Here is a 10,341-nt window from a genome sequence, read left to right as displayed (position 1 = left end):
AAATGTTAGAAACAAGTTTACATACAAATTTTTTTATGTATCAAAATTCTGTGTTGTGAAAAGATTTTGTTTTTTTTTCAGGATTTTTCCCAATATTGTTTCAAGAAATCAAAATTTGCATAATTTTTGCTTGTAGATTTTTATTCGGGATTTTTCCCGAAATGGGTAAAAAGAAATCAAAATGCACAATTTTTGCTTGTAGATTTTATTTCGGGATTTTTCCCGAAATGGGTAAAAAGAAATCAAAATGCATAATTTTTGCTTGTAGATTTAATTTTCGGGATTTTTCCCGAAGTGGGTAAATAAAATCTATGCACCAAGTGTGTGTCTGATATTAGTTTTATATTTTCGGGATTTTTCCCGAAATGTGAAAAGAAATTATTAGTCATGAGATCTAGCATATACATTTCATATCTTCGGGATAAATCCCGAAATATTTGAAGACATCTGTGTTATACATTTTGTACTTAGTTTATTTTTGTCGGGATATTTCCCGAAATGTGTTTCAGGTCTGTTTGTTAAAATGCTTTGCCAAAATATATATGTCATAAAATTTAATGTTGAAAATGATTTCGGGACATTTCCCAAATAAATAGCTGTCATATACATTTTTACCACAAATATTTTAAAACTATCATATATTTTGGGAAATTTCCCCAACATTTATTGTAAGTTTTATCAATTATGAGAATAAAAACATGGAATATTGTAAAAGTTGTGTATTTCTTAATGAAATCTGTATTCATTTATAGTAAACATTGAAAAAGATCATAAAAAGGAATAAAATGGATTTTACTCTTTTAAAATAGAGTCTGTTTATAACAGTTACCTTACCATCATTTCAAAAATATTGTATCCCTTTCAACTAAGGCATCATACACAGAATTTAAATGCAAAAGCCTGTCGATACCTAAAATATCTGTTTGATTCAATAAAGTGCATCGTGAATTACAAGATTAATAAAAACTACCTGGATTTGTCCATCCACAAAATTCTCTTTTTTTGTCGCATTCTCAGAAAAAAAATATTAAGATTGATTTGCTTTTTTGTTTGTTTGCATCATTTGATAACTAATTTACTAGCATCATTTACCCAATGAACTGACTTTGAATAAGCCAAATATGAACCGTGATAACAGTCCTTTTTCATTTAGATATTTCAGTTTTGAAAAGTAAACTCTAAACAAAAATGACGACATTCGGAACGAATTTCGTTCCCTATTGTTAATTTTCTTTTTTGAAGACGGTTATGTTCCTCTTCCAAAATATTACATGTTTATGTTACCCTACTCGAGTGCTTATTCCGCTTCTATAGAGCTGCCCTCTTGACTGATAAAATTCATACAAATCAGCAATAAATTGAATCACATAGTAACATAACAGATGTATGTTTAAATATTTGTTCTCTCAAATCTAATATAATTTATAAGATATACTATAAGTTTATTTCTTTGTTCTAACTTTTATTACATTAATTTTGCAGTGTCATCATTTTAGTTATAATTGAATATTATATGCATGTTCTTTACAAAAACGTGAACTATTGAAATTGTATATGTAAACGGTGGATTAGTTTTAATTTTAATAGGTTTTATTTTTCTGATATCATACCTAAAAATAGCAAATTCAATGGGGATTTTCATTTATTCAAAACCATCAGTGCATGATACATATTATACTTGTAATTGTTCGCTGATCGTACACCTAACCCATCTACGTGGCGGGTATGGTTAATCATTATTCCTGACCTGATCAATTAGTAGATTGCAATGGTAGGTAAACACACACTTCTAACACTAAACACTTTTGAATTACTTCATAGAAGTTATATTTAACGTGTTAAAGACTGAAACATCTCAAATTTCTAAGTAAAAATACACGGTTGGAAATAATGTATTATCACAAAGTGACAGGTAAAAACATCCGGGTACATTATTCAAAGCAGTTATAATATATAATTGTTATGACCATTATATATAAATATGCACAATTCAGGTAAAAACATCTGGGTACATTTTTTAAAGCAGTAACATAAGATGTGTTGCTTTTAACTATGAAATAGTAACATGCGCGATTTAAGAATAAACATGTGTACTTTTATATCTATGAAGCAATAGAATAAATATTTGAGATCAAATTCACGCATCTGAACAAAGCCATCTTTCGGCTGTCTGATAAAGGTAAACAGATTAAATTGCATAATACAATAAAACTCCTTTTGCCCTTAAAAAAGAATGCTCCACATATTATTTTTGAAATTGCGATACGAAAATAATCGTATATTCTAAATCAAAAGGTGTCCTTATTCAAACGCAATGAAATTTCATATTTCAATTGTTAAAAGAACAATCCGATTTAATATCACCTGCAAATCCTAAGCCTTTATCGTTTAACTTAAGGTGAATTGATTGATTGATTGATTGATTGATTGGTTGATTGATTGATGATTGCTTTAAGTTACATCATCCTTAACTGAAGATAAGACATAATAATTCAAATTTGTTATATATTGCAAGGAAATATGAAACATAACTCACACAAATACATGTCTTTCTTTTCAACCCGGTCAGGTGTATAACACATATGTATCGTGTATTGTGTATGAATGTACCACGTGCTGCATATTTTGCTCCGAAGTTTTACGCGTGTACTACAAACAGACTCTGTTACAGCATCCGAATAGAGTGTCTATTAAAGCCAAGTTCCTATTTAGACTTTTACGGAAACAAATATCCGATATAATGCGCATGGGATGATTTTAATAATATAATGGAATATTTAGAAAGACAAAACAACTAAAATCAGCAAAAACTCTTCATTTGAATATTTAAAAATCACTTATATTTTTTGTTTCCGATTTACACCTTTTTTTAAGTTTTGCCAATAAGTGAAACTTGTAATGTATATTGTGCCTTATTCGTGTTATTGTTCTCTTAGTTCATTTTTTGCTCTGCGCCATTTCAGGAATTGTTTCCATTTGATTTCTTCGTCATACATATTGGTAAAGATGATCGGTCGTTTTTAACTTTTACTCACTTACTTAAACAAGAGGGATATAACTGTTGCAATAACTTATGTTTTACACCTGATTGGGATATCCAGGATTCACTTGCCAAAAAGGTAACCGATTCAGAGTATTACATCATTTGGATTTCATCCGAAAATGATTATAGAAATCACTGGTTAGATTGGTGTATAGACATTGTTCGACATACTTCTGCAAGCAGACATGGATACTTTCTACCTTACATCTTTCGTTTGAATAATTGCTTGGTTCCAGAAGATCTAAAACAATATGAAACATATGAACTGTCATCAGATTTTTCATGCAAAATGCCAGAAATACTTGACTATTTGAAGAGGGGTCCTACAAAAGGTATCTATTGTTAATTATATATGTCTTCATCTTTTCTTTAAAATGACGTTTTTATAGTTTTGGGGCATTTAAGCCAGGCTACGTGTCTAATCTGTAAGATAAAGAATACATGTAAATTGAATTGAATAACCCATATATATAGAGGGTGATAGAGAAGATTGTTTACCCCTCACAAAGAAACTGTCAACCTTAGCTTCAGTTGACAATGTTTTCTCGGATTTACAATCTTCTCCACCACCCTCTGCATGCTCTCAGCTATGTGTTATTTATATTATATTGCCTTTTTACAAACAAACTTGCTTTACGCAGATTTATTATAGACGCATCAATAATGTTAATTTCTTATACTGTGTAATTAAAGAATACTAATTCTTTCTTTTGCCTCTTAATATGTATTGTAGGGGAACAGATAAAGAGCTGACAATATAAGATGTGACTGCTTTATTTGGTAACCTGTACATTCAGAGTCCCAACTATGTGAAAGTGATTAAATTTAAGAAGACAAACTTTAATAATTTATGGAAGTAGTTGATGTAAATAACTTTGAAACTAGAAACTGAACTCTCAGGTTTTCAGTCCTTAAAAAGCAAAACTTCAAGCTAATTGTAGTTTCATGTCTTTTTTTTGTCCTCATCAATGTTTGTCAATATAACGGAATTATGAGGAACTATCATTGCAGTGGAGGTTTAACTAGTTATAAAATAAGGGTTTACACACCATTTTTGTCGGAAAATGCCTGTACCAAGTCAGAAATATTACAGTTGTGTTCCATTCATTCCTTTGGTTGATATAGTCTAACGTTGCATTTGATCAATTTTTATAAACTTCCTCTTTTTTAGTTAATCTCGGAGTTCGGTATATTTGTTATCCTGTTTTAAGTTTGTTTCGATGTTGTAATATACAAAATGCTCAAGTTTCTAATGCAACATTTCTTTTTTTCAGAATATGCCTGCGAGTATATACACTCATTGGTGTATTTTTACCAGGCTTACGTAGCAGTGTGTGCATCGGAATCTTTAGCATTTCTCCGTTCATTTTTGGACAGGTTTGAGTGCATCGGATACAGCTTCTTCTGCGACTTAAGAGATATGGAAAGTGGGTCAATAATTGTAGATGAAATAGAAAGACAAATGCGTTTAACAGGTTCTTTAATCATAGTGTATGACAATTCCTTCTTCAATGATGCCATGGCAAAATTTACAATCGAAGTAGGAAAACAAATCCAACTTGGGAATCAATATTTCAAGCTCATTGTTTTAGAAGTTAAGCCGATACTTGCCGAACATTTAAGATTTTTTAAATCATTCAGTCGAATAACTGTAAAGAAACATTATGAAGAAAGGGCATATCAACAGATTTTGAAGATTCTTACTGGCACAGGTATTTTATTAACTTTTCACCCGCCTGCCTCGGAATTCATAGAGGCTACACTGATAGATCCCTTATTCCGACATTATTTATATATCAATAAAGATGTTGAATTGGATACGAATTCAGTTTACTAATATTTAGATACAGTCTAGAGTTAACGTTGTTTTCCCTCAACGGATCTTTTCGATTCATAGACACAAACTTCGTCAGAACAAAGACCATTATATGATAGTATTTTTAACTTTGATTTGTTTTCCCTATTTTCTGACTTTTACTATGTCTTTTGCTTGTATTCATCAGCAAAATAATACATTGATATATGTTATTGCAGTCAATATCAAGGTGCAGTTCTTGGGGGATTAAGGTTAACATTTGAGTAGTTCTGCTGAACAATTAACAAAAGCACATAATGTTTCATAATCAAGATATTCTAAAGAACGTAGAGCATTTTTTAGCATTTTATTTTTATGAATTTTACTGAAAATTTAGAATTTGTTTGCGGTCGAAGTTGCTCTTTTCTTTCAACAGAAGCAGTTACAGGCGTTAAATAGGATTGCACGACACCATATGTGCTTTTTTTGGATATTTAGCATATTGTATTTGCGGCCTCAAAGTATCATTGAATGACATAAATAAAAAGCAACCGAACAAATCTTCCCCAGAACAGAATGCAATCGATATTTATAAGAGAAATATAACAACAATATTGTAGCGATTTGCATGAAACAGGTAAAGGGATAATCGTTCCTAACCCTCTTTTTTCATTTGTTTTTTACCCGTTTGTTTCAAGTGGCATTTGTGATAATTTTGTATTATGAAACACGCACGCGTTTAAAGTACTGGTTTATACTATGGCAATATCTATTCATTTTCTACAGATTAATTAGGATATGCATGTATCAGTTGATTAGTGACATTATCACTTTATACACAGAACGAACAAAATAGCATTTTAAATCATGAAATAATTTCTAAAATCGATTACTTTTACAATGCATTTAATTTCAGATTTGACTGAAAATGATTTAGAAGTTGAAAACAGGAGATTAAAGGATCGGAATGAACAAATAGGTACGTGTCGTCATTTTTTTTTCTCTAAATCGTCGATCGTATGACTACAATCCTCACCTAATCCCTCTGTATATCATATTTTAAATTTAAATCAAGTCAGTTTTTTTAGCCAAAATTTTGAGGAAATTGGTGAGGGATACAAAAAATGATTTTACAATAATCATGTACATCCCATATCATTTTGATCTTTTCAAATTTCTTAGATATGTATTTTTTTAATCATTTATAACAAAAAAGTTGAAATTATATGCATTTTGTTCTTAAATCTGAGAAAAAATTACAAAATTACAAAATTGACAGCATGGAAAATTTTACACCAAAAAGCATCAAAATATGATAAAACTTTCTTATATTAACACCTCCCTATTGTTTTTGTAAGTAATATTTATTCAGATCGGTCCACTCCATCTTTACAGAAAGTATGAAGAAAAGTTTAATTGTGGAAATGTCATTTTTTCCCCCGATTAGGGCCCAAAAATAGGTAAAAATCGATGAAAAAGGGAAAATCATCAAAATTGGGCATTTTCAAAGGGCCGTAGCAAAAAAAGAAGTGCACCGCCATATGATGTTTTTTAACCAATTGTTTTGGTTATAGTCTTATAAACCCAAAAATCAGGTTAAGAAAAAACGTTTATTTCTAGAAATGTTTGGCTTCTCAGAGGTATACGTCCTTAAGTAACATTTGTTTGTATTTTAATCAAGGATACATATCTTTGTTATACTTTATATAAAATGCATATCTCTTTGAAAAGATCTAAGTTCAATTTTATACTTGTGTATCATTAGCTTTTTCTAGATTGGTTAATCTGCAGCCTCCACAAAAGTTGTTTAGTGAGTGCAGAAAAGGCATAGATTTATACAAAAGACTAGTAGAAACCAAATCGGAGGAGTTATATTACATACGACTTGTCGTCCTCGGACAAGAAGGGGTTGGTAAAACCAGTTTAGTCCGAAGACTTCTACAAGAAAGCATATCTCAAGTGAAGAGCACAAATGGAATTGAAATTAATGTCAACAAATATGGCATCTCTTTACGTACTGGTGAATGGCAGTTTCACAAAGGTACTCGTTATCTGTTATCTGTTATTTTTTGGAAGGAATGTACAATACTTACGACGACTCTAGCTTTTCTTGCAAATAAGATTTCAATTTGATTCTTAAAAAACAGACACAATTAAAATTGTATACTACATTTACATGTACATGAAGTATGATATCGAAATGATCTAGTATGATATTTATTGCTTGTATAATCGGAACTATTTGTTGCACTTCGGTTGAATCTCAATGTGACTAATTTTGTTTTATAGATATAGGAAGATGTGTTGTGAGTGCCAATGAGACAACTCTCCATCCAAATAACAATTTATAAAAGTAAACCATTATAATTATAGGTCAATGTACGGCCTTCAACACGGAGCATTGGCTCAAACTGAACAGCAAGCTATAAAGGGTTCTAAAATTACTAGACTAGTGTAAAACCATTCAAACGGGAAAACCCACGGTCTAGTCTATATAAAAAACTTAAAATAATAAAATTTGGTTATTTAATACAAATATTCAATGTTGGTAAAGAAATAATTCACGAAAGTCATAAATTTGATAAACATTTTCAAATGGCCTCAGCTGTTATATTCAAATTTTATTCGGAGCGTTTGAGGGGGATACAATTAACAAAAATACCAGTCTACGCAATATGAAAATGAAAACATATCTAAAACTTGCATGAATTATTTCGAATCTAATATGTAAAAACGGTAAAAACTGACGCGAAAATAAATGTGCGTATTTGTGGCTGTTCTATACTACCCTCTGTAAGATAAAGCTCAAAATATCCGATGAATATATGGCTTGTGTGAATTGTTTTTCAAATAACCTCTAGAACAAATGTGTTTACTCCATATGATTCTACACCCTAGCATTTATTTTTCATTGGCAACTATTTACCGTCAAATCCACATTTGACATGTCGTAACTTAGGATTGAGCCGCCATGTTGACTTGCTGAAATAATAAATGTGCCAAAAATGCAAAAAAAAAAGAAGAAATAAAACAACACTTACTTAAAATTCCATTTGAATGCAATGTTATCGTTACTTGGAGTGTACACGAACGGAACAACATTCAGTTTGAAAGTTTTCATTCGTATGACATCATGTTTTTAATGATGTTAATGACGTTTATTCTTATATGAAGTTTATTCGTTTTGTTATCTATAATAATAAGAATAGCGGTCTTATATTTGTTTTAATTTCAAATTTAACACAGCAAAATCGACAAACTTTTTGCACTTAGGTAACAAGGCATGTGGATTTACTTGGGGAGGGGGAATTGGAGCAGCCATTTATATCTACATCTCTGAGTCTGCAAATAAAAATAAAAGATGCACCAAGCTTCAACATAACAATATATTTTATATGTATTTAACATTATATTTGATTTATTTTACATACTGAAACATTTTGTTAAAAAATAACCTCAGTGAAGTTTCCATGCGTTGTCTCCCTTGTGTTTTAAAACTATCTGTTATTGACCTGAAACAAAAAAAAACATTCAACACAGCGTGATAATGATCACGTACTTTAGGGTACCACATTGCATACTTTGTGATGCCTTTTTTCAATAATATAAATACAGTTTGCAGATCATATTCTTTAAAAAAAAAAAAAGAAGAACAATGCAGATCAGTAAAACATCTTCTGAGGTTCCTATTAGTCAATTACTATATTTAGATTATATAATTTAAAGTAACAAAATGCAAACAAATGAACTGATATGAAATAACTGAGGCTAGAATATTTACAATTAAATGTACTTTTTAACATATTCAAAATAGCCATACAGTCTCCTTTTCTGAATACATTTATCATCCTTTTAACACGTGGTTAACTAGCCAGCAAAACCTGTAATGAATTTGTGTTCTCCTTTGGTGATTTTTATTTAATAAATTGTACAATAGACTTTAGTCTACATGTGGTGCTACAATTTAGGGGAACAGTGTTATATTCAGATACCATCATCATGCTATTTAAATATACTGAACGACAGATAACTATTAGTATGTATTATTTACCATGTACCTCCTACAATCCTACAAATAATTTATAGTATTGTACTTCACGTCAAAATGCAATATTTTGATTGGCTACTACGAAGGGGGTTATATACTCTATCCCATAGCTCATCGGGGGACAAATTTTGGAATGTTACCCTCTCGTGCAGACAATTCTAGATGTTGCTGTTCTACTAACTGTACCGTTGCTATTTACCCGACGTCAAATGTACTTGAATTTGAAATCTAACAGTAAAAGACAATAATGCAAACACATCCAGTATAACAAATTAAATTACACATAGCTGAGAGGGTGTTTACATATATCATATAATCTATAACTGAAACTATCCAAGTATTTCTATTCTTTTAAAGATTTGTTTACAACAAATGGCAATGCCATTTTGTTCCGAAAATTTACCGAAATGGAGGAATTTGAAAAACTGAGGCGCGAAATATCAAAAGAGAAGATGAAAAAAGACAAATTATTGTTCAAATTAAGTAATTTTGGGAGATCGATCAAATCTTTAGTAGAATCTGAAAATGAACGAGCAAAGCATGAAGCATGGAAAGAAAGTTTACAAAATCTCTCTGTAGAAAAAAGTTTTGACTCCGGGAGGACAGCAACTATTTCAGTCTGGGACTTCGCCGGTCAACAAGAATATTACCCCACTCACCAACTGTTTCTGTCAAAGAATTGCATTGTCTTATTAGTGAGCAACATTTCTAAAGGATTAGATCAAAATGAATTACAGGAAACGGTATTGTACGAGCGCAATCCAAAACGAAAACAGATTCTGTCAGAAGTACAAGGTAAATTGTACAATTTATCTATAAGTTATGAATCTTTTACTTTAATTAAACAAAGTAAAGCCCATCGAAATGTCTTCGGTATAAAAAAAGAAATAACTGTCATTCCGCATTAACATTATTTCGAAAAAGAGTGTATGGGTGGCTGTTGGGATGTAATAAAGTACGATCAGGATAATCAACATAATTCAGACGCATCGTGAAGGCTGAGATATCACTGCAAAATATATTTGAAGTGTGCATGGATGGCCTGTTCCATGTTGAAATGTCTGCCCTATCCAACATACACTTATTTGCAAGTTGGAACCCACCTATTCCTAGCTACATGCCAGTCGACAATACTTAACAGAGCTTCAAATTATATTAATTGCCATTTTTCTCATCGTGAATAAGAAAGAAATATTTTCTATTTGACGCTTATCAAGTACATCTCGGTGAACAATCGAAACACAGTGAGAAATGTCACTCTTACAAAGTTCGAAGAAAATGTCAAAATATTGTGCATACAGTTTTGATACATATGTCAAGATATTTTTATATTTTGTAGATTACGTTCAATATTGGACAAATACCGTTCATTGTTATGGAGATATATCAAGAAATAAAGATCAATTTCTAAACCCACCAATCATTCCGGTTGCCACACACGTCGATAAAATACAG

At 30.9% G+C, this 10,341-nt stretch overlaps 1 long non-coding RNA gene across 1 annotated transcript; it reads left to right on the top strand.

The window, feature by feature from the left end:
• The first annotated feature begins 6,628 nt into the window (after positions 1–6,628).
• Positions 6,629–10,341, top strand: LOC143059265 (uncharacterized). Its single transcript, XR_012973458.1, has 3 exons — positions 6,629–6,879; positions 9,244–9,681; positions 10,226–10,341. It is a non-coding gene; the product is annotated as an uncharacterized LOC143059265 (long non-coding RNA).

This window comes from Mytilus galloprovincialis, chromosome 14 (assembly GCF_965363235.1).
Source record: "Mytilus galloprovincialis chromosome 14, xbMytGall1.hap1.1, whole genome shotgun sequence".
NCBI classification, from domain to species: domain Eukaryota; kingdom Metazoa; phylum Mollusca; class Bivalvia; order Mytilida; family Mytilidae; genus Mytilus; species Mytilus galloprovincialis.
This window is presented reverse-complemented; position numbering and strand designations above follow the sequence as displayed.